Source organism: Lontra canadensis, unplaced genomic scaffold (genome assembly GCF_010015895.1).
Source record: "Lontra canadensis isolate GAN:19392208 unplaced genomic scaffold, GSC_riverotter_1.0 scaffold1, whole genome shotgun sequence".
Lineage (NCBI taxonomy): Eukaryota > Metazoa > Chordata > Mammalia > Carnivora > Mustelidae > Lontra > Lontra canadensis.
The window spans coordinates 130,839,254-130,861,663 of NW_022630995.1; the positions used below are offsets into that span (position 1 = coordinate 130,839,254).

Sequence of the window (22,410 nt, forward strand, 5' to 3'; positions counted from 1 at the left end):
TCTGAACAGATTAATTACTATTAAATAAATTGAGGGGTGCCTGGGTAGATCAGTGGGTTAAGCGCCCAACTCTTGATTTCGTCTTAGGCCTCAGGGATGTGAGATCAAGTTGTGATGGGTTCTGTGCTGGGTCTGGAGTCTGTTTAAGATCCTCTCTCTCCCAGGGTGCCTGGGTGGCTTAGTGGGTTAAGCCTCTGCCTTCTGCTTGGGTCATGATGTCAGGGTCCTGGGATTGAGCCCCACATCAGGCTCTCTGCTCAGCAAGGAGCCTGCTCCCCGCCTCTCTCTGCCTGCCTATCTGCCTACTTGTGATCTCTGTCAAATAAATAAATAAAATCTTAAAAAAAAATTATCTCTCTCCCTTTCCCCCTGCTCCTCCCCACATCTATTAACAACAACAACAACAAAAAAAGGTGAAAAAATTGAATCAGTAATCCAAAATCTACCAATGAAGAAAAGCTTGGGACCAGATGGCTTCATTGCTAAATTTTACCAAACATTTAAGGAAGTATTAACGCCAATTATGTTCAGACTTCCCAAAAAAAGAAGAGGGAATTTCCCCAGACTCATTTTACAAGGCCAGCACTGTCTGATTCTAAAGCCAGATTCTGACACTATAGGCAAAAAAGCCATAGGCATATCCCTGATGAATACAGATGCAAAAAAAAAAAATACAGTATTCTCAATAAAATACTAGCAAACTAAATTCAGCAACATATTAAAAGGACCATTCAGGGGCGCCTGGGTGGCTCAGTGGGTTAAGCCTCTGCCTTCGGCTCAGGTCATGGTCTCAGGGTCCTGGGATCGAGTCCCTCATCGGGCTCTCTGTTCGGCAGGGAGCATGCTTCCCCCTCTCTCTCTGCCTGCCTCTCTGCCTACTTGTGATCTCTTTCTCTCTCTCGTCAAATAAATAAATAAAATCTTTTAAAAAAATAAAAAATAAATAAAAGGACCATTCACCATTAACAAGTGGGATTTATCCCTGGTTTGCAAGGATAGTTAAACATATGCAAATTAATGTAATATATCACATTAGTAAAATGAAAAAAAAAAAGAATTATATAACCATCTCAACAGATACAGAAAAAAACGTTTGACAAAATTCAACATCCATTCATTACAAAAACACTTAACAAATTAGACATATAAGAAACATATCTCAACATAATAAAAGCCATGTATAACAAGCCTGGAACTAACATCATATTCAATAGTGAAAGGATGAATTTTTTTCTTTAATATTAGGAATTTAATATTAGGAATAAGACAAGGGTGCCCACTATCACCAACTCCTATTCAACATACTACTGTAAGTCCTAGTTAGGGCAATCAGGCAAAAAAATAAAAGCCATCAAAACTGGAAAGGAAGAATAAAATTGTCTCCTTTTTCAGATGATATGAATTTATATATAGAAAATCCTATAGATAACCAAAAACTATTAGAATTAATTAACAAATTCAGTGAAGTTGCAGGATATAAAATTAACATGCAAAAAGTTATCAGCTTTTCTAGACACTAACAATAAATTTTCTAAAAGGAAAAGAAATTAATCCCATTTACAATAACATCAAAAACAATAAAATACCTAACAAATTTAACCAGAGAGATGAACAATCTCTATTCTGAAAACTGCAAGGCATTGATAAAAGAAATCAAGGATGACACAAATAAATGAAAATATATCTCATGTTCATAGACTGGAAGAAGTAGTACCATTAAAATATCAATATTGGGATTACTGTTGGAATGCTTTAGTCAGTTAAGTGTCTGCCTTTGGCTCAGGTCACGATTCCAGTGGAATCAACTCCGACACTGGGCTCCTTGCTCAGGGGGGAGCCACTTCTCCCTCTCCCTGAGGCTCAGCCTACTTTTGTGCTCTCTATAGATCTGACAAATAAATAAATAGCATCCTACGAAAATATATCAATACTACCCATAGCCATCTATAGACTCAAAGTAATCACTATCCAGATTAGAATGGCATTTTCACAGAAATTTTAAAAAATACTCTATAAATTTATATAGAGCCACAAAAGACCATGAATAGCCAACTCAATCCAAGAAAGAAAAGCAAAATAGGATCCTACTTCCCAATTTCCAACTATACTATAAAGCTATAGTGACTAGCACAGTATGATATTGGCAAAAAAACAAACACATATAGACTAATGGAATAGAATCCAAACCACAGAAATAAAGCAAAGTATATATGGCCAACTAATATTTGACAAGGGAGCCAAGAACATTCTATGGAGAAAAGACAATCTCTTCAATAAATGGTACTGGAATAATTGGATATTCACATTTAAAAGAATGAAACTGGACCCAAACCTTACACCACTCATAAAAATTATCTTGAAATGGATTAAAGACTTAAATGTAAGACCTGAAATTATGAAACACTGTAGAAGAAAACAGAAATAAAGCTCCTTTACATGGGTCTTGATAATGATTTTCTGGAAATCTCAGCCAAAGCACAAGCAACAAAATAAAAAATAAACAAGGGGGACCACATCAAACTTAAAAGCTTCTGCACAGCCAAAGAAACTATACACAAAGTGAAAAGACAACCTACAGAATGGGGAAAAAATTTGCAAACCATATAACTGATAAAGGGTAAATATCTAAAAAGTAAACAACTCTTACAATTTAATAGCAAAACAATAATAACAACAACAAAACCAAACAAATAATCCAATTTAAAATTGGGCAAAGGACTTGAATAATTTTTCCAAAGAAGATATATGAATGGTCAATGGATACATGAAAAGATGCTCAAAATCACTAGTCATTAGAGAAATGCAAATTAAAACCACAATGAGATATCATCTCATGCCTGTTAGAGTGGCCATGATCAAGAAGACAAAAGATGATAAATGTTAGCATAGATGTGTAGAAAAGGGAACACTGTGTTCTGATAGTGGACTATAATATATGCATTTGGTACAGCAACTATGGAAAACAGCTTGATGTTTCCTCAAAAAGTTAACAGTAGAACTACCATTTGATCCAGCAATGCTACTTCTGGGAATATATATCCAAAGGAAACAAAAACACTAGCTTGAAAAGTTATATGCCCCCCATGTTCATAGCTGCACTGTTTATCATAACCCAGAAGATATGGAAACAACCTAAGTGGCTATCAATGGATTAAATGGATAAAGAAGTCATAATATATATTATCTATCATCTATCTATCATCATGTATCTATTATACACACACACACACACAAACACATACACACACACAATAGGATATTATTCAGCCATAAAAAGAAAAACAAGGAAATTCTTTAATTTCAGACAGCGTAGATGGAATGTGGAAGCGTAAGACTAAGTTAAATTTGTCAGACAGAAGAAGAAAAATACTGTGTGATCTCAATTAAATGTGGAATCTTAAAAAACAAAACAAAACACCAAGTTCATGTAAAAATACATGTGATTACCTGAGGCAGGGGGTAAGGGAAGATGGAATTAAAAGAAAATGGTCTAAAGGTATAAACTCCCAATTATTGGATAAATAAGTAGAGATGTAATCCACAACATGATGATTATAGCTAACAGTGCTGCATGATATACAGGAAAATTGTTAAGAGATAGATCCCAAGAATTTTCATCACAAGAATTATTTTCTTTTCTTTATATATATATATATATATACACACATATATATATATATGTGTGTATATATATATATATGATAATGGATGTTAACCTATCCTCTTGTGGTAATCATTTCATAATATATGTCAATCAAACCATCATGCTGTAGACCTTAAACTTATGCAGTGACCTGTATTAATTCTTTTTTATAAAATTCAAAAAACTAATAAAAATGGGTAGGGTCTGAAAAAAGTTGGAATTGCTATGCCATAATTTAAATTTAAGATGATTTTTGTATTAATCCTCTACATATGTATTTTTTCTCCATGACATGTTAATATTGGCCTTTACAAATTTCCCTTTATTGTATGTCATTCTCCAACAATTTCTAGATCTTTCTAAGGCAATTTAAGCCCTCCAAATTACTATAGAGGCTTCTAAAGTCTGCCCTAAAGTGTGGTCTTTATGTTATTATAATCAACACTAATTAAGTTGTTCAAAAATACTGGTTAACAAAAATATCCCCAATGAAAAGCACTTAGAATGGCTACTCTGCCACAGATCACAAATACTTAGGTATATCTTTTCATTTATTTGAACTCTCTTGTATTTATTATAAAGATATACAGAGTAATGTTTTTTATTTTGTTTGGTGGAAATAGTCTTCCTAAAAGAAAAGCAAAAGAAAAGAAAGGAAAAGAAAAGCTTTCAAAAGTCAAAATAAATGACAAATATTATATTCTGTCAATCTACTGGGTCTTTCATAGAGAAGTAATTAGATGCAAGGAGACTACCTTATCACGATAGCTAAAAATAACTTATAACAAAGGAGGGGAAACTATTTGTTCTATCTTGTTTAGAAACTGAAATAATAAAATATTTCAACTTAAAATAACCAGATGGGTTGTAAATTTGAAGGCTCAGGAGACACTCAATTTAATGCCATTCATGACTCTTCACACAGAAGTCTTTGCTTGTTTTCTTTTAGTCATGTGAAATGCATGAATATTAGACAGATTCTAGTACATCAAAGTTATGTAGTACTCATCTCATCATGATGAATATTGTAATCCTTGAATGTGAAAGCTATATTAGTAACAAAATAAAGTCAATATTTTCCCCAAAAGTAGTCTGCATTCAGTTATCTTCATGAGGCCACTTAATGCAGTTATACAGATAAAATTAAATGTATTTGTTTGCTGAAATGGAGAACATTATAATTACCAATATACCTGCCCAGGCAAATCAGTGTTACTGACTGCACTGCTCCTTTCATCTAGCTCTTTCAACTGATAAAGTTCTTATCACAAGTCATTAAAATATTGGCTAATAGATACAAGGAAACAGAGTTCATTTTAAAAAAGAAATGGTATTCACTAAAATTGAATAAAACCTAAGTAAAGAAAGTAAAAAAAAATCAATTAAAACCATTCCATTAAAAAAAATTTGATTCTAATTCCAAATGAAAAACGTGGTTCTCTGAAAAAAAAGTCCTCTCTATCTAGGATAAAAATAGATGAACTTACAAAATACAGCAGCGTCTCGTTTAATCACAGAAGGACAACTGAGTATATTCTCTCAGAACTCTTCTTGAGTACATTTCCTGAAAAAGAAAATTTAAACAAACTTAAAGGCTAGACTTAAAAAAAAGTAACTATAACAAAATTTCTGAAATGGAAAGACCACACATATATTGTACAAACTGTAGGCCTATCTAAATAATTCTTAAACTATATAATATAATAAGGAGAGTTCCTAATGCTATCTGTGCCAATACTCAGGTCATGCAAAAGAATTTCTATCATTTTCAGTTTCTATGCATTATACAGTATATATACATATATATATACTGTATATATATATATATATATGACATATATACATGTATATCATATATATAATATACATATAGCATGTAGAATTCCAAAATATCAAACTACTTCAGTACATTAAGAATGAGTCAACTGAAAGTTTATATCCTAATAAAAAAGTTCAAAGAATTATTTTTTCTGGTAGAAGACAAAAAAAGTTGTTTATACCATTTATATGGCACTGAGCAGCTAAGACAGAGCAGTGACTCCAAGTTAGAGGACAAACTCAAAATCAAACTAGAATACCTGGTTCCAGTTTATACAGTTGTTTCATGAAGATAGGCTGAAATTGACAGAATGTTTTAAACATAATGAGGACGAATAAAAAGATGAACCACTTGAAAGATATACAAAAGAACAGTGTGAAGCTAAGCAACAGGTTTGCTTTTGGATCCTTATACATTCTAAGCAGCGTATCATGAATACAGGCCAGGTGGTTCACTGTCTTTCACACCCCTAAGTATAAAAGAGCACCAGGGTACCTGGGCGCTCAGTGGATTAAGCATCTGCCTTAAACTGTCATGATCTCAGGGTCCTGAATCTGGCCCCATGTCAAGCTCCTTGCTCAGCAGGGAGTCTGCCTCTCCCTCTGAACCTCCCTGTACTCCCACTCATGCTGGCGCTCTCTCTCTCTCTTTCACACACACTAATAAATAAAAAAATCTCAAAAAAAAAAAAAAAAGCACCAACTATTCCATCCTTTATTTGTTTTAGGATTCACTCAGAAGGCAAACATGACTACAATATTAAATTGCCTACATCTGGTTGAAAGGAATAAGAATGGCTAATTGTCCATAGAGTATTAATCTCTTAAAATCTCTCCTTACTCTTTTTTATGTGAAGAAGGATCACAAGATGGCATTTTAACAAACTATTAGAGGATATTATTGATCATTTTTCAAAGAATATACAATGTAGCATTGTAGTTGTAGGTGAAATATGACATTTTCATTTCAAAAATTATCTACTTACAGAATCAATGTACAGGGAGCTAAAGTGGAGATTGTAATAGTTATTTGAAATAAGCTTGTCTATAGAATTAATAAACTGATTTATGAAAGTCAACTGCTGCCATTAGGAATACACTGTAACCATATGTGTAGAAAAATGAAAGTCAAATATATACAACATATTGAAAATCGATAAATCTGAGAAGTAACAATAATAACAACAAAAAATAAACAAGAGAATAATACAGTGTATAGAACTAGAACTATGAGAATTGTTATTAATTTATAAGTTCTTACCAATGCAGTTTTTTAAAATTTTGTTTATTTACTTGAGAGACTGAGTAGAGGCAGGGGCAGAGGGAGACAGAGAAACAGACTCCCTGCTGAGCAGGGAGCCTGATACAGGACTCGATCCCAGGAAACCAGGATCATGACCTGAGTCAAAGGCTTAATTGACTGAGCCACCCAGACACCCCACCAATGCAGTTTTAAAAACAAGTAAGTCTTCAAATTTATTTCTATTTTCACTAAATATTTTTTAAATAAATTGTCCATTTTCAAAGACCCAAAATAAATAGCAGTTGACCAAATACCCATCAACAATTGCAGAAGACTTCTTTTACAAATTAAAGAACAGTATCCTTCTTTGGTTCAGAATAGTCCAATTACTGTCATCCCGCTTTAAATATGGCTACCTTGTTTTATTTAAATTAAACTAGAGAAGTTGAAAATTTTCCATGTTTCAGGACCTCATTTTTATAGACTACAGGATGTGAATGGAATGCAGTTATTAAAATCTGAGTTCCAAATACAAAGTACTGTGAAGAATTGATAGATATATTAGCATAATGAAAACAAACAGAAAACCTAAGAATTTGTGCAAAAGTTATATTGACATTAATTGCATAAGATCACTATTAAGTACTGTTGCTTCATCATTTTAGGCTCTCCAAGCTGGTCTTCCAAAAGTTTAATAAACCAGACATTTTTCTTCTTCATATGTACTTATCCAACATTTACTTCCTTTTGTGTAATAAGGCAGGAGAGTCAACAAAGAAGGAAAGGAGGGAAGGAGCAGGGGAAGAAGAAAGGTAGGAGAGTGGAAGTAAGGGAAGAAGGGAGAAAGGAAAAAACAAAGCTTACATAAGGAGACATGTATTTGTTGAAAGGAGGGTGTTTGAGACTAAACTGTGGTGACCAATAGTGTTCTTATATCTTTGGGCATGTGGTGAGGTGGGTGTCAAAATCATAAGTTAACTGGGGAGAATCCTGAGAGAAAATTAAGTGAATAAAGAACTATATGGACAAATTTATCCCACAAATAAATTATTCAAGTAAAAGTGGGAGAATGTCATGATTTAATCAACAGATGGTACATAACGATTAGATATATAATTTATCTTTCAAAGCACTCTGCCATGATGACTACTGCAGATTCTTTTAGAAAGAGGGGAATGTGAGTTAGAGGTGAAATTGTTTCATTAAAATTGCTGAATAGGTTTGGTTACTCAGACTGAGCATAGCACAACTAATGGTGTCCCACTCTCCTCAAACATTTATATTTTTATATTTTCTTATAAATGTTTAATCCAAAATAGTTTATTTGCATATTTATTATGCCAAATTTCCAGAAAATGGGAAAACCTGTCCTGTTGTAATGGAATAGGACCTATATATATCATTCCACCTGAGTTTAAAAGGGGAAACAACTTAGAAAAACTAAAATATAATAATCAAAACATAGTGTTGATATAATATCATCTATGATAATCTGTACTTCTAACCAACTAGCTAGGCTTCAAACTGATATATCCATCAATCTTTATATCTATTTATTTAGCTTATCTACTTCAATATATATGTAATATATATACATATTCATAAAATTTAAAAAATATATCATGGCATTAATGCAGTGGCTGTATTTAACATGTTTTATAGAAGTTCATATCAACTGTATTTTATTTACTACAACATTGCTGTAAATGTACTGCATTGAAGAGTGCCTAGAAGGTGCTTTCATTATGATACAAATCATTATGTAACTGTTATCAATTAATCAGTAGTAATCCAAAAATAAATACTGACATAGGCTTGAAAGATTACTATATAATGACCCACTCATTATGAAAGAATCAAAATATTTAGTGTGGATATTTGGTCACTAGAAAAATTAAATGTTGTATTAAAATTTGCTGTCATTGTGGCGCCTGGGTGGCTCAGTGGGTTGTGCCTCTGCCTTCAGCTCAGGTCATGATCTCAGGGTCCTGGGATTGAGCCCTGCATTGGGATCTCTGCTCAGCAGGGAGCCTGCTTCCCCCAATCTCTCTCTGCCTGCCTCTCTGCCTACTTGTGATCTCTCCTTCTCTGTCGAATAAATAAGTAAATAAAATCTTTAAAAAAAATTTGCTGTTTTTTTCCAAAGCAAGCTATATATTATATCATATGATGTTATATTATGCTTTATTATTTTCCCTAAGTAGTGGAAACACAACAAAATTTACAATAAAGTTATTATAACACAATTGTTATAAGTTTATTTTATTAAAATAAAAATTATTCAAACAGGAAAACAAAAAAATGGAAACCCTGTACAAACACACACACACACAAAAGAAAAAGAAAAAGAAGGGCACCCCTCTGGGGTCCCCTCCCTCTTTGGGAGATTTGTACTCTCAATAGACTTTACTTTGATGGTGCCTGGGTAGCTCATTTGTAAAGCGTCTGCCATTAACTCAGGTCATGATCCTAGAATCCTGGAATGGAACCCCACATCCGGCTCCCCACTTGGTGGAAAACATGCTTCTCCCTCTCCCACTTGTCCTACTTGTGTTCCCTCTCTTGTTGTCTCTCTCTCTGTGTGTCAAATAAATAAATAAAATCTTTTAAAAAATAAAATGAACTTTCCTTTGCTGCTCACAAAAAAAAAAAAAGAAAAGAAAAGAAAAAGAAAGAAAGAAAAAAGAAGATTATTTAGAACACTGAAAAAATTTGGATAGTGAGGCCTTAATGAAAAAAAAATGGTAGAGGAAAAATACTCAGAACTATTAATTTTAGCAGAACATAGGTAGAATTATCACTAATGGAAAAGGATGTGAAATTATCTTCCACTTCTACATCTACAACAACTAGTGACTTTTTTTTTTAAGGGAGAGAGAGAATCTTTTTTTTTTTTAGATTTTATTTATTTATTTGACAGAGAGAGAGAGATCACAAGTAGGCAGAGAGGCAGGCAGAGAGAGAGGGGGAACCAGGCTCTCCGTCAAGCAGAGAGCCCAATGTAGGGCTTGATCCCAGGACTCTGAGATCATGACCTGAGCCAAAGACAGAGGCTTAAACACTGAGCCACCCGGGTGCCCCGACTAGTGACTTTCAAGAAAAATTAGCAGAAAAACAAAAATCCTGAAAAATTCATCAAACTAAATGTATTCCCCTAAAATCCCAAAATGTGGACAAATTTTTTTAATATTCATCAATGAGGTATTCTTGCTAAAAACCATTATCTTATAAAAGAAAGTTTGACTTTACAAAAGTCAGCACAGGTAGGAAGTTTTGGGATGTTCGCCATATTTCAATCTTTTCAAATGAGAAAAATCACTATATGCTGTTTACTTTATGCAAAGGACCTTGTAGTTAGCCTGAATTTCTGCAGGTATAAAAAATATCTATCAGTACTTGAGGATGAGCAATGATCAATTACAGGAGTTAGTATGAATAAAGTAGACCAAACAGCAATCACAGTGTCAGGTATTTAAAATGTAAATCTAACTTGAAAAAATCAATACCAATTTTTGCTGAAGAACAGACACTAAATGAAAATAAGAGATGGCATGTTTTTGAACATATATATAATTTTGGTTTTGGCAAAGCAAATGTGTTCAGAAGATCATCCAAAAAAGTTTGAGAGTGATAATTGAAATTTTCTGCATTTGGCAAAGATCATAGTAAAACTTGATAATATTATGAAAGGATATTTATTCAGACTACAAACATTGGCATTGAGTAATATGACACATATTTAAGAAATGATATATAAAATTGAATAATTAGATGATTGCAGAAGTAATAAATCACTCTTTAAAGGAAATGCTAAATGTTACTCAAATTATTTTTAGATACAGCTCATGATGTAATAAGCTTTGTATAACAAATTATAATTTCTGAGAATTTGATAATTTGAAATTTTCAACATTTTTATGCAAACATTTTTGAGATGTTTTTTCCAGGAGTTACAACAAAACAAATTTTTTGCAGATTCCTAAAATTCAGAATCAAAAGGGAAAAACTGATGACTTAAGTGGATGTCATAGCTGCCACAAAATATACAAAAAAATAATAGATTTCAGTAAAATTTTGAGGAAGTGATACCCAAAAGAAAATTCTAAGGAATTGTGAATTTATTATTTTCCTGTCTAGTATGTAAGCATGAATACTTAATGATACAGTGATATTTCTTTGACCAGCACTGATACTGTCTTATGAGGTTGAAGATTTCTACAAATTTCTTGGCTTCAATTAAATTTTGGATGTCATTGAATATTTGTTCATGATAAACATGAAAACATTATGACTATTGAACGTGTAAGTTAAATTGATGCTTCATAATGGCAAAACTCAAAGCTATCAAGCAATTCATTTTATAAATCTCTTGATGACAATGCTAGACAAAATATCCGCTTTTAAATTTATTTCCTAGTTCTGCATGCTGCCTACGTAAAAATAACACTTCAGAACAGGAGTCTATAAACATTTTCTGTGAATGACCAGATCCTAAATATTTTAGGCTTTGCAAGCTGAATATAGTCTAGTTTGTACTGCATATTCATCGTGTGTGTGTGTGTATGTGTGTGTGTGTGTGTGTTTACAATCCTATAAAAACATTAAAAAAAAAATTCTTAGTTTTTGAACCATACAGAAGCAGGCCATAGTTTGCCGTTTCTGTTTTAGAGTTTCCTCACGTAGGAGCCACTAGTGACTTGTAAATTTAATTTTAAATAATCAAAATGTTTTAAAAGGTTTTTCAGTTACAGTAGCCACATTCAACTTCTCAAAAGCCATGTGTAAATTTAAATTTAAGCAATTAAAATTAAATAAAGTTAAAAATTATCAAGTTCTCAATAATTCCCAAGACTCAATAGGCACATTACTGTATGGAACACTGTAGACAGAAAGCAATTTTAAAAAGTTCTATTGGATAGTACTGCTTTAGAAAAAGTATATGCAAGAACCCAATATGTGTGCATCAGTGTGTGTGTGTGTGTGTGTGTGTGTATCTCTTATAAGCACTAGGAAAATTCAAAGCAATAATGGCTGAATCTCTTGACACTGATATTAACCTCTGTCATGTAGAAAAGACCAGAATTAAAAAGATGACTTAATATGACTATGAAATCCATTGTTAGTCCATCTTTAATCCAAAATTAAAAGCCATATCAATATGTCAAATCAATGTCGCCTTTAAATAATAGAATAATTTCTACTTTAAAAGAACATTTTATAATACTAAAAAAACCCTTTCTCATTATTTTAGATCAATGCTTATCCCATTTTAATAGGCATACATATCATCTAGGGACCTTTTTAAAATGCATATTCTGATGCAGTAGTTCTGAATTGGGCCATAAATAGTACATTCTTAACAAGTTCCTAAGTGATACTGAAACTGCAGACCCAAGGACATAGTTTCAGGATAATGTATGCAATTTAATGGGTTATGATAAATATAAGTGGAAACTATTTAATACTTTAATATTGACCTAACCTACTAATAATATGTAATCATGAGCAATCATGATATCAGTAACTAAGAACCTTAAGAAATTCTTTATAAAGTCTAGCATGACATTCACTGAAGTATTGTAAAATATTTACAGTGGTAATTTACCAAATAGTTTTAAATACTTTTTCCAGAATATCCCATATCCTTTATCAAATGCAAATGTAACTTTTCAAAATTAAAATTATTAGAAAGTATTTTTCCCCAAAAAGACAATCAAATATACCAAACTTAAAGTAGAAAATTCAATATTGGAGCATATAAATATTGAAACTGTCTAAATAATTGAACTGTGAATATCTGATTTCTATGATAAAATTTCAGTTGCCTCTATCTGAATCTCTTTATGCCTCCTCCAAAAATTAGAGATCAATAAGGTTATAAAACAAAATCACCCATATTTTAGAGAATAATTAAGAAACAGTTATAAAACTTTCAATAACAGGTGAATATTTTGGAATCAATATTGACAGTTCACACCCATCCCTAAGCATAGGTAGACTAGAAGTATAGAACTGGGGTGAGAAGAGTCTCAGTGGTGACAGAACACAGATAATATCAATTAGAGTGCATAGTTGTAGTACAGAAAAATATGATTTAGGCAAAAAGATAAATAGAAGCAAACAATCCATAACATATATAATTAGGATCACTAAAGAAGAAACATCAAATGATGAGAGAGAAATAATTTTTTAAAATGTAATTCAAGAAAATATTTCAAAAAGAAATGTTACCCTTATGTATTGAAGCATCAATCTGTACTTGAAAAAAATAGTCAAATACAAGACATATGCTAATAAGTATTCTAAAAGAATTATTAAATTTTGAGATACAGGAAAAAATCCTCTGGTCATACAGCAAAGAAGAAATGTTTCACAGAGAAACAAAAGAAAATTTGGTTGACCATAGATTTCTTCACAGAAATATTCAAAATAAGGAAACACTGAAGAAACATTATCATTGAAGTAATGAAAGGTAAGAGATGATTTTATGTACAGCTACATTATGTTTAAGCATCAAGCTTTAGGAAAACAATATTAAGTTTTCAAGTACTCAGGGGATGCTATGCTTGTGAACCCTTCCTTAGCAGAGCTCTAGCTAATCAAGATATGATTAGGGAAATTATGACAAACCAAATAGTGATGAACACTTGTATGTATTTATTTGTAAACCAAAGAGGAAAAGTATGTTGGGATGTTTGTGCAAGAATAGTAGGTAAAGGTTATGAACTTAGACAATGTGGAAATAATTCAACTATGAAATGAGAAGAAGAAGACTAGAATGATTGGCACATAGAAAGTATGTAAAAAAATGGATATTACTTAACACATATATATAACCTTAAAAAGCTAACAAAGCAAATAACAGAAAGATAAGTAAGGGAAGTAGTGAGAGAATTGTAACAAGTATTAAGAAAAATATAATTGCTAGAACAAAGATACAAATCTTGCTAAATAAAAAAAACAAACAAACCATAAAATAATATGCAGAAAACCTAATGAATTAAACAGTAATATAAAATGTAATACACACACAATAACTTGATTTTGTAAAACAGAGCTGAAAACAAATATATTAGTGACTTCAGTAAATGTAAACATTCTTCAGTAAATGTAAACATTCTTAATTCATCTTTAATTTTTAAGAGCAAAATTCAATTCTATCCTGAATATAAGATCCACAGGTAAACAAAATGTATTCAAAAAAGTAAACTATAAAAAGTATGCAAAGTTATTTTAGCCAATGCAAATAAAATGAAATGCCAGTGAAATGTAGTACTTTTCAATTCTAACATAAGGAAGTAAAATTCTGATCCAAAAATGCTAGAACAAGCAATGAAAATAAAAGTACACAGAATAGATATTTTTTAGTGCTATTTGTCAAAAATAACAATGAAGATATAAGAGTTATAAATTCATGAATGAACTCACACGACAACTACCTTCAAAATAAACAAATTCAAGAAGAGTGAGGAAGAAATTGGTAGAAAAACACTAATAATAAAAGATCCTCAGACAAAAACACAAGTGGGAGAATAAATGCATAAAGATATATATAACCTAAAAAGCTAATTAATTGTTTTATACACACCAAAAATAGAAAGCACATTTCTTCATATCAATACAAATTGACCAAATAGGAGGTCCTTAAAAAATCTTAGCAAGTCTCATATTAGAAATAATACAAACAGTATTTCCTAGTCACAATGCAATAAAACTAAAACATAGTAACACAAATTGTTAAAATCTGACACTCAAAACTTTTAAAAACTTATTTACTCAATTCCAGACTTGAAGGTATAATTTGTGCCAAAATCGAAATATTTTTAAAAATAATAGTGATGGGAGGGTGCCTGGGTGGCTCAGTGGGTTAAAGCCTCTGCCTCCCGCTCAGGTCATGATACCGGGGTCCGGGGATCGAGCCCTGCATTGGGCTCTCTGCTTGGCAGGGAGCCTGCTTCCTCCTCTCTCTCTGCCTGTCTCTCTGCCTACTTGTGATCTCTTCTGTCAAATAATAAATAAAATCTTAAAAAAAATTGTGACATTTTAGGATGTCAAATTTATGGTTTATAATAAAAACATTAATCAAAGGAAATTCATATTTTTATTACATAGGCCAGTACAAATAAAAAATGTTTAAATGAGTCAAATATGAAATTCAACAACTTGGAAAAAAGTAAACCAAAAAGAAGGAAAAAAATAAAAACAATGTAAGCACCAAGGTTAAATATTTTGTAAAGAAATAATAATAAATTATCCTTTGAGAAAAAAATGAATAAAAACATCAAAACCATGAGCCTAACTTATGACTAGGAGATAGAAATCATAGAAACACCAACTGATAAACAAGAACAATGTAATAACCTTTGAAACTGATGATGTTCAAAAATCCTAAGACATTTTGCACAAGTATATGCAAATAGATTGGACAATCTAACTGAGATGTATAATTTCATAAGAAAATATATTTTACAGAATTGACAGCAGCAGAGAAAAAAGCTTCCACTTTCAAAGAAGGAATAAAATTATAAAACAAATACCACAAACAAGAACCAGGCCCAGAGATTTTCACAGATGAAGTTAATCGATTCAAAGTCCAAATAATTCTAATGCTATTCTATTGTTTCTGAGAATACGCAAGAGAACATTTCCAATTATTTTTTGTGAAGTTAACATAATACCAATGCTTGATAAAACTGTACTACATAAGAAAACTACAAATCAATCTATAGTAGGTCTATTCATAAAAAATCATAAATAAAATATTAGCAAACAGAATCTAATTACACATTAAAAAGCTAAATGTATTACTACAAAGTGAGATTTATTCCAGAAATGCAAGGATGGTTCGATATTAGGAAATCCATTAAAATAATTCATCATATAAATAAACTTATGGAGAAAATATTATGATCATCCTAAGTGCTGAAAATATTTTTGTCATTCAACATTCATTTTTTTAAAGGCTTATTTATCCATTATTTGATAGAGAGAGAAAGAGTTGGCAGCAAAGGGAGAGGGGAAAAAAGTTTCAAGCAACTCCATGCAGAGCTTGACACGGGGCTTGATCTCCCGTCCCTGAAGTCATGACCTGAGCTGAAACCAAGTTAAATGCTCAAAAGACTGTGCCACCCAGGGGCCCCATTCCTTCTTTTAATTTAAATTCTAGTTAGTTAATTTGTACTGTAATATTGGTTTCATGAGAAGAATTTAGTGGTACACCACTTACATATAACACCAAGTGCTCATCATAAAATGTGCCCCCCTTCAGTGGGTTAAAGCCTCTGCCTTAGGCTCAGGTCATGATCTCAGGGTCCTGGGATCAAGCCCCACATTGGGCTCTCTGCTCAGCAGGGAGCCTGCTTCCCTCTCTCTCTCTGCCTGCCTCTCTGCCTACTTGTGATCTCTGTCTTTCAAATAAATAAATAAAATCTTTAAAAATAAATAAATAAAAATAAAAAGTGCCCCCTTAATACTCATCACTCGGTTACCCTATCCCATGCCCACCTCCCCTCCAGCAACCTCAGTTTGTTCTCTATACTTTGGTGTCTCCCCTGTTCATCTGCTTTGTTTCTTAAATTCCACATAGGAGTGAAATCATGGTATTTGTCCTTCCTTGACAAAAATAAACTTATTTTGCTTAGCATAATACACTCTAGCTCCATCAATATCATTACAAATGACAAGATTTCATCCAGTTTGATGGCTGAGTAATATTTCATTGTGTGTGTGCATACCATCTCTTCTTTTATCCATTCATCAGTAGATGAACATTTGGGCTCTTTTAATTGTTTCTCTATTGTTGGTAATACTGCTGTAAACATCAGGATGCATGTGCCCTTTCAAATCAGTATTTTTGTATCCTTCAAGCAAATACCTAATAGTGCTATTGCTGGGTCATAGAGTAGTGTTATTTTAAACATTTTGAATGTTGAAACTTTCTGTTCTCCAGAGCAGCTGTACCTGTTTGCATTCCTACCTACAGTGTGAGAGGGCTCCCCTTTTTGGCATCCTTGCCAACATCTGTTGTTTCCTGTGTTGTTAATTCCACTTCCAAAGAAGGAATAAAATTATAAAACAAAATCCACACACAGGTGTGAAGTGGTTTCTCATCATGATTATGATTTGTATTTCTCTGATGATGAGTGATGTTGAGCATCTTTTCATGTGCCTATTGGCCATTTGTACATCTTCTTTGGAGAAATGTCTATTCATGTCTTGTGCCCATTTCTTAACTGGATTATTTGTTTTTTGGGGTATTGAGTTGATAAGTTCTTTACAGATTTTTGATACTAAATCTTTATCAGCTATGTCATCTGCAAGTATCTTCTCCCATTCGGTAGGCTGCTTTTTAGTTTTGCTGATTGTTTTCTTCACCGTGCAGGAGATTTTTATCTTGATGAAGTCCCAATAGTTCATTTTTGCTTTTGTTTCCTTTGCCTCTGGGGACAGGTCTAGTAAGAAGTTGTTGTGGCCAATGTCAAAGAGGTCGCTGCCTATATTCTCCTCTAGAATTTTGTTTCCTGACTCATATTTAGATCTTTCATCCATTTTGAATTTATTTTTGTGTATCATGTAAGAAAGTGGTCCAGTTTCATTCTTTGGCATGTAGCTGCCCAGTTTTCCTACACCATATGTTGAAGAGACTCTTTCTTCCACTGGATATGCTTTCTCTGCTTTGTTCAAGATTAATTGACCATCTAATTCTGGGTCCATTTCTGGGTTTCCTACTCTGTTCCACTGACCTATATGTCTGTTTTTGTGCCAGTATCATACTGTCTTGATGAGTCCAGCTTTGTAATATAGCTTGAAATCCAGAATTGTGATGTCTCCAGGTTGCTTTTCTTTTTAAAGATTGGAATCAATTCTTTGATTTCTCTTTCTACTGCTTCATTATTGGTATAGAGAAATGTAACAGATTTCTGTATGTTGATTTTGTATCCTGCAACTTCACTGATTTTGTGTATCAGTTCTAGTGATTTTTTGATGGAGTCTTTCAGTTTTCTACATAGAGTATCATGTCATCTGCAAAGAGTGAAGGTTTGACTTCTTCCTTGCTGATTCAGATGCCTTTTATTTCTTTTTGTTGTCTGATTACTGAGGCTAGGATTTCCAGTACCATGTTAAATAACAATGGTGAGAGTGGACATTCCTGTCTTGTTCCTGACCTTAAAGGAAAAGTTCTCAGCTTTCCCCATTGAGAGTTATATTAGCTGTGAGTCTTTCATATATGGCTTGAATGTTCTCACCAAATAAAACAAACAGCAACAACAAAAATCCAAAAAGGTAAATACGTAAGTGATAGATGTATTAATTAACTTCGTGGGAGGAATTTATAATGTATATGTATATGAAATCATCCTGTCATACATTTTAAATATCTTACAATTTTATTTGTCTCAATAAAGCTGGAGGACAAAAAGCACTAAATAGACATGGAAAATAGAGCACACATATCAAGAGTCTTATAAATCCTAGGCACAATATCTAATATCAACAATCATTCCTGGGATATACCTATCTCTGATAAACGGGGCTATGTAGATATGGATGGGTTAAAGAAGTATAAACCATATCAGCTCAGGGAAGCCAGGGGCTTCAGTTTTTATACTATAATCTCAATCTCTTACACTGCTACTTATCATTAATTTATATTTATAGAAAGAAAATCCAACTATCTGGTATAGAGTTCTCACCTCAAAAAACAATAACCTTAAAAGAAATTCTCATTTATGTTGGATCTGGTATAAACCTATATATTTCCTGGGTTTATGAGTTAATGTTATAAAAAGTTTGAATAAAGTAATTTCTCAGCCAGTAGGGTCAAATGATGAATTTCAGTTCTGTTCTTGACCCCTTCATTCAAGGCAACATTTTAATAAGGGAATTATTAAGCTTTCTCACTAAAATTAAGACACAAGAAAATGGTGCTCAATACCAATGGAATTTATAACAAAAGCAATCAGATAAAGGAAAACAATTAGAAACATAAGCATTGAAAAGAAAGAGGCATGTCAATATATATTTGCAGGTGATGAGAATCCAAGGGCTGAAACAATGCTAAACCTAACAATGTAAAAACAACAAATTTACTAGGACAGAAAAACAGAAAAACCAACATTCAAAATTAATAACTTTTCATATATATTTCCAGATATAATGCAAGGGACTATCTCAAATTTAAAAAAAAAATAAAATGATTTGGAATAAATTTATCAGGAAAAGAATGCAATCTATATGAAAAAAACTTCAAATTACTTATGAAGTTGCAATAATTTTTATCCAAATTAATATATACATTTTTAAGTGTCCCCCAAGAATGCTGAAAACTCTCATTTTTCTTTCAAAAGCTGGACAAATCAAAGTGGTGGTTTTTCATTCTAAAATACAAATGGAAAATCAATAAAGAAGATTAGCAAGTAAACTCTACACCTCCCCAAAAAAAGAGAAGATCTTGTACTTATCAAATACTAAAACATGTCATAAATGTTTTATAATTGAAACATATTATACCAGCCCATAAATACATACAGAGTAGACACTCAAGAATTAGACTCATCAATGTAATTCTGGGAGAAAATAAATTTTAAATAATAATGTATAAACAAATGTGTAGCCTCTTGAATAAAATTGGATCTTTATGTAACATCACCTAGTAGATGTGCCTTAACTAGGCAAGACATCTAAATCTTAAAAAAAAAAAAAAAAAATTTTTAAATAAATGCAGAAAAGGTCAAAAACCAAAAACCCCGACAACTATGGATTAGTTCCTTACACTATGGAGGCTAAATAATCTAATAATGATGTAAATCTGGGAGCAATAAAAGAAAATCCAGATGTATTCACCAGTATGTTTAAAATACAAATGTATTCACATATATTTTTTAAAATGACAAAATGTACCATAAGCAAATTCAATAGGCAAATTATAAGCTCTTAGACAAACAGCCATGAATATTGACCATACTCATTTAAATTAAAGAGAAACAAATTTAAAACCGTAGAGAAATGGTCAAAAGTAGGAGGATTACAATCCCAGATTTCAAGATATATTACAAAGCTATAGTGATCAAAACAGTATAGTATAGGCACAAAATAGATACACAGATCAAAAGAATAGAACAGAGTCCAGAAATAAACCCACATTTTTACGGTCAATTAGTCTATGACAAAGGAAGCAAGAATACACAATGGATAAAAGACAGCCTCTTCAAACGGTATTGAGAAAATTGGACAGCTATATACAAAAAGTGAAATTAGTCCACTCTCTTATACCATAAACAAAAATAAACTCAAAATGGATTAAAAATCTGAATATGAGACCTGGAAAACAATAAAATTTCTAGAAGAAAACATAGACAGTAATTTATTTGACAATTACTATGTTTCCTCTGGCAAGAGAAACAAAAGCAAAATTAAACAGCTGAGGCTACACTAAAAGAGTTCTTTTAGTAAAAAGATTTGCACAGCAAAGGAAACCACTGATAAAAAGGCAGCCTACTGAATGGGAGAAGATATCTGAAAATGATATATCTTATAAGGAATTGATAGCCAAAATATATAAAGAACTTCTACAACTCAATACCAATTTAAAAATAGAAGACAAGAACAGTTATTTTTCCAAAGAAGACTTAGAGATGGCCAACACCACACATGAAAAGATATTTGAGGTCATTCACTATCAGAGAAATGCAAATCAAAACTACAATGAGATATTATCTCACATCTGTCAGAATGGCTAAATTGAAAAACACAAGAAACAACAAGAGTTGGTGAGGATATGGGGAAAAAGGAACTCTTGCACTCTTGGTGGGAGTGCAAGATCATGCAGCCACTGTGGAAAACAGTATGGTGATTCTTCAAAAGGTTAAAAATAGAACTGCTTTACAATCCAGTAATCACACTACTGGATATTTACCCAAACAAAATGAAAACACTAATTCAAAAAGATACATGCACCCCTATGTTTATTACAACATTATTTATAAGAGTCAAGATATAGAAGCAATCCAAGTGTCCATTAATACATGAACGGATAGAGAAGACGGGTCCCATTTATATATATATAAATGTGTATGTGTATACACATATATATCTATATATGTACATATATAGATATATATACACACACATACATATACATATGATGGAATATTACTCACTCATTAAAAGAAGAATGAAATCTTGCCATTTGCAACAACATGGATGCACCTGGAGAATATAATGCTATGTAAAATAAGTCAGTCAGAGAAAGAAAAACACCATATGATTTCATTCCTATGTGGAATTTAAGAAACAACACAAATGAACAGAGAAAAAAGACAAACAAAAAAAGAGACTCTTAAATACAAATACCAAGTGGCTGCCAAGGAGGAAGTGGGTGGGGGGATGTGTGAAAAGTAGATAAAAGAGATTAAGAGTAAACTTATCTTGATGAGCAATGAGAAGTGTGTAGAATCGTTGAATCATTATATTGTACACCTGAAACTAAAAGTGCATATTAATTATGCTTAAATAAAAAAAATAATAAATGGCCAAGAAGTCCAGAGAATTCACATGAAAAGATATGGGAATACCTCATTTTATTGTGCTTCACTTTAGTACGCTTTGCAGATACTGAGTTTTTTATAAACTGAAGATTAGTGGTAACCCTTCATTGAGCTATACTATTGGTCCCATTTTGCCAAAGGCATTTGTTCACTTCATTGTCTCTTTGTCACATTTTGGTAATTTTTCAATATTTAAACTTTTTCATTATTATTGTATTTGTGTGGTGAACTGTGATCCATGCTCTTTAGTGTTACTATTGTGACTGCTCTGGGACCATGAACCATGCACACCCATGCAAAACAGAGAACTTACTTGATAAATACTGGGTTCTGACTGTTCAGATGATCTGCTGACAAACAATTCCCTAGTCTCTCTTTCCCTCCTCAGGCCTCTCTATTCCCTGAGACACAATATTGAAATTAGACCAATTAAGTACCCTATAACAGTCTCTTGGTGTCCAAGTGAAAAAAATATTTCATGCCGCTCACTTTAAAATCAAATGCTAGACATGATTAAGCTTAGTGAGAAAAGCATGTTGAAAGCCAAGATAGGACAAAAGCTAGATCTCCTGTGCCAAACAATTAGCCAAGTTGTGGATGCAAAGAAAAAGTCCTTGAAGGAAATGAAAACTGCTACTGCACTAAAAACACAAATGATAAAAAAAAAAAAAAAAAAGCTTTATAGCTGATATGGAGAAAGTTTTAGTGGTCTGGAGAGAAAATCAAGTCAGCCACATTCCCTGAAGCCCAAGCCTAAACCAGAGCAAAGACCCAACTCTCTTCAATTCCATGACGGCTGAAAAGAGGTAAGGAGTCTGTAAAGAAAAGTCTGAAGCTAGAAGAGACTGGTTCATGAGGTTAAGAAAATAAGCCATCTCCATAACAGAAAATTGAAAGGTGAAGCAGTAACTACTGATGAACCTGCACCAAGTTATCCTCCCAGAAGATGTAGCTCAGATAATTAATGAAGGTGGGCACCTAAACAACAACTTTTGAATGTAGACAAACAGCTGTATATTGGAAGAAGATGCCATCTAGGACTTTCATAGCTAGAGAGGGGTCAATGCTTGATTTCAAAGCTTCAAAGGATGGGCTAACTTTCTTGTCAGGGGCTAATGCAGCCAGTGACTTTAAGCTGCAACTAATGCTCATTTACCATT

At 32.4% G+C, this 22,410-nt stretch overlaps 1 protein-coding gene across 2 annotated transcripts in view; it reads right to left on the reverse strand.

The window, feature by feature from the left end:
- The window catches only part of MARCHF1 (membrane associated ring-CH-type finger 1), an 863,493-nt gene that overhangs the window by 551,602 nt on the left and 289,481 nt on the right, over positions 1–22,410 (reverse strand). For both annotated transcript variants that reach the window (XM_032863628.1, XM_032863619.1), the window contains exon 2: positions 5,131–5,207. The gene's annotated coding sequence lies outside the window, so the exon portion shown is untranslated. The remainder of the gene's footprint in view (positions 1–5,130; positions 5,208–22,410) is intronic.